This window comes from Perognathus longimembris, chromosome 10, assembly GCF_023159225.1.
Source record: "Perognathus longimembris pacificus isolate PPM17 chromosome 10, ASM2315922v1, whole genome shotgun sequence".
Classification (NCBI taxonomy): Eukaryota; Metazoa; Chordata; class Mammalia; order Rodentia; family Heteromyidae; genus Perognathus; species Perognathus longimembris.
Genome location: NC_063170.1, coordinates 36,137,383 through 36,141,462, shown reverse-complemented (window position 1 = coordinate 36,141,462; position 4,080 = coordinate 36,137,383). Strand labels below are relative to the sequence as shown.

The 4,080-nt window shown below is 43.6% G+C and overlaps 1 pseudogene; it reads left to right on the top strand.

Annotated features, from left to right (window-relative positions):
* Nucleotides 1-3,016: 3,016 nt before the first annotated feature.
* Nucleotides 3,017-3,252, top strand: LOC125357934 (annotated as a pseudogene).
* The last annotated feature ends 828 nt before the right edge of the window (nt 3,253-4,080 follow it).

The window sequence follows — 4,080 nt, the reverse complement described above, 5'->3', positions numbered from 1 at the left end:
GCAACTGGACCCCATCTGAGCATCCTGGGGAGAATTGTCGGCCATACAGAGCATTTTTCATCACAACCATGCCCATGGCAGCACCAGCATTGCTACTCTAGGGTCTAGGAGCCGCGGAGCAGCAAAGAGTGGGATAGGAATGCCAAGGAGAGCTGCTCTGAGACAGTGAGGGTCCTGAGACCTTCTTCTTACCTTGGGACTTAGAGGACTATCAGCCTGGGTATGGAAGTTGCCAGTACCTCAGGCATGGCCATCAGCATTCCCATGAAAGGCAGGAGCCAGGTATGGAATGGATCCTAGCTCTCCCCTAGCTCACATCAACTGGGGGACTGGGTAAAAGACTGGTCAAGCTGCTCCAGGGCTTCTCAGAACTATCTATATAAAAAACTTGGAGTGGGAAGAGAGACAGTCAATTTGGGATCCTCCTGTTAATATGACTTGCAGCTAGGGATGCTGTAATCCCTAGCACTTGGGAGGCTGAGTCAGTAGACTGAGTTTGCAGCCAGCCTGGGCTATCTGGGGAGTAGGGGTGTGTGTGGGGGGGCGGGGGGTGTCTTGTACTGTGCCTAGAGAAGCTCAGCTTATTAAAAAAATTTTTTTTTTGCCAGTCCTGGGGCTTGAACTCTGTCCTTAGCTTCTTTCTGCTCAAGGCTAGCACTCTACCACTTGAGCCACAGCACTACTTCTGGCTTTTTCTGTATATGTGGGGCTGAGGAATCAAACCCAGGGCTTCATGCATGCTAGGGAGGCATTATATTGCTAAGCCATATTCCCAGCCCCTGCTCAGGCTATTTGGACTGTTTTTTTCTTTTCTCATCCCAGAAAAGAACAATCAAGAAGTGATGGTGGTGGAACAGTGGCAATAATGGCAGTCTTTGGCTTTGAGGTCCTGCCAAGTGCTTTTAGTCTTTTGGATCCAGCAGTCTTTTGGATCCAGCACCATGCAGGTCTTCCCTCCTTCCCTTCCTCTGCTCTGCTCAGGGTTCTTGGATTATCTTCCAGTGTTGCTAGACATTTCTACCTGCTGCTCCATTTCTCACTGCTGTCCCCTTCCTTCTACTCAAGTTGTGGGAGATTGCTGTTGAGGTTTCACCATGACCTTCCTATTGTGCTGTTTCCTACAGCCACCTTGGTGAATTTCTTCACCACTGCAAACCTTGATAACCATCTGATCCTGCCAAGGTAGGATGCTCTCTCTCCATCAAAGTTCAGGTTTTATTTGGTTCTTCAAAATATTTTCTTTTGCATCCTTTCTTATAGTCTTCCCAGCCAAAGTGATGAAGAACAAGTATTAAGTGATGAAGAATAACCCTCCCAAGCAGGCTTGCAGGACATGTAAATGGCTTCTCAAAGAGGACCATGAAAAACTTCTTTCCCCACTGAGAGCTCCAGAGAGTCCTTCCAGCTCCTCCAGTTGTAAGAAAGTGGCCCACACCTCTGTGCAAGGTGCTCATATTGCACATTAATTTCCAAACTTCATCCTTGCTCAATCACTTTTCCTTCAGGGGTGGAATTCCATGAAACAATCTAACCCTCTCATAAATATTTTCTTTACAAAATATCTGGCAGTTACTTCTGTTTGTTTAAACTTGAAAAAAATCAATAATTTCAAATGGCAAATTCAGTTAAAATTTACTTTGTGAAAATGCTGTAGCATAACCCTGCCAGAGTCTGGAAGCAGAAAGCAAATGAAGCAGGCAAACAAGATAATCTAGAGGATGATAGAACAGGATCTCTGATTAGTGAAGCACAATTACACAGAATAAATAAATTATTGATTCTTGTGTAAAAATCACACACAAAGAGGAAGGAAGAGAAGCAAGTGCCGTGTCATCTTTCCTTTTCATTGTACTTGTCAAGGCATTTTCAGGTTCTCTGAACTGCAGTAGTTTTTTTTTTAATGCATTTATGAATTGGATGATTGATATTGCACTATGTGCCTTTCGTACTTTCTCTTTGGAAATGTGGTTCTTCAGAAACCCATGGCTTTCTATCAGCTCCACCCTTTGTCCATTCCTCAATTACTACATAGTGTCATAGGTATTTGCCTCTTTACCTTCACTCCTTTTTTGAATTATGAGTTTATTGAGAGTAGACACATACTTGCATGTTTCTTATCAGTAGTGAATTCCACCATGCCATGAATATGTGGACATTTCATTTTATAATTTTGAACACTGAGCCATGAAATAATTTGAATAATAATAATGAATGTTTTGGTGATGCTGAGATAAAGAATACACACTCCATTTACATTGCTAATAATTTGTAGAAGGAAAAGATGGATGTATCAGTTGTGAAATAATTTTTCTTAATTAATTATATTGGTTTATGGGTTCCAGGGTATATATAAAATTTAAAGACACACACGTGCAAGAGAGAGAGCTCGTGTGAGTGCGTTGTTGAGAGCAGTAGGATCAGCTCACTGTGCTCTTGTGGAAGGCAGCAGATGTGTCCTCAATTCTATCAGAGTTGAAATCTTACTGTCCCCAGAGAGCTGGGGCTTGTGATGCTGCCTCTCAGGGGATGAGTTTGGAGACAGGACCTTCTGGTTCCTAGTGGCAGGGACCCCTGGGAGGAGGACCTCCGGTTGTGGGCCTGGTCAACCAGCAGTCCCTGACTGTGGCTCTGCCCCAAATAAGATCCCGAGTAGATGCAGAAATGAGCCCATTCCCTTTCTGACTTTATGTTTTTGTGTTTAATGATTCTGGATTTTTTTCCTTCCTTCGTTCCTTCGTTCCTTCGTTCCTTCGTTCCTTCCTTCCTTCCTTCCTTGCTTCCTCCCTCCCTCCCTCCCTCCCTCCCTCTCTCCCTCCCTCCCTCCCTCCCTCCCTCCTCTCTCTCTCTCTCTCCTGTTCTGGGGTTTGAACTCAGGGCCTGGGCACTATCCCTAAGCCTCTTTGTTCAAGACTAGTGCTCTACCACTTGGCTACAGGGCAACTTCCAGTTTTTTCTGGGTAGTTTATTGAAGATAAGAGTCTCGCCTTTCTGGCTGTAATGACCTCCTCCTGAGAACATGCCTCTCACAAAGGATGCCTGTCTCTTTTCTGAAAAGAAGAGGAAACACAAGAAGTGCCTAGTGCAGAGCTCCAATTCCTACTTCATGGATGTAAAATGCCCAGGATGCTATAAAATCATGGTGGTCTTGAGCCATGCTCAAACAGTAGTTTTGTGTGTTGGTTGCTCCACTGTCCTCTGCCAGCCCACAGGAAGGAAAGCAAAGGATGTTCCTTCAGAAGGCAGCAGTGCTGAAGCATGATGAACCAAGATGAATGGGGACCCATCCCAGTAAACACATTTTGGATTAAAAAGAAAGTCTCATGGTACTTTCCTGCCTGGACTGTCTTTGAGCTGTGACCCTGAGATCTCAGCCTACTGAGTAGCTAAGATTACAGGTGTGAGCCACCAGTGCTCTGCTAACTCTGGATTTTTCTAGACACTGAAGTTGATGCTCAGCTTAGTCTTTAGGACTCAGGGATTCACTGAAAACTTTACATGTGAATGAATCTTTGATATCTCTTGGCATTTTGTAGAGAACCTTTATAGAAAGGACTAATTTTCTTGAAGTTGAACATTTTATCAATTTCTTAGCTAGGAAGGCAAGTACTGAGGTCCCAAAGCCAGACCAACTTTGGATTAAAGCTGCTCCATATTCCAGCTTTGCAGACGCTAACTTGCCTTGAAACTGCTGCTGTTGTTCAGGGTCTTGCCCCTCCTAGGCTTCTTCCAAGACTCTTGAGAGAGAGGCCCCAGCTATGCTGTCTCTTTCTATTTTTGACTTCCTCTTAGTGTAGGGTAACACTGAATGGCCAGGGGCATTTTGGGAATCTGTGTAGGGGGCCTTGAATTGGACAGTTCAGGAAGTCATTTGGTAGTGTGTTAATGAAAGAAGTGAAAAATGTCAGTTTCTGATTTGAAGGTAGGTAAATGTTTCATTTATTTGTGATCAGCATGTTAAATCAGTTAAGTATATTAAAGAACTAAAAGAAAATTCACATAAAGAAAGAAATGTGAAATAGAAATGACACAGATGAGAAATAAAACCAGTAGACACTGAAAGGAAAAAATTACAGAAATTCA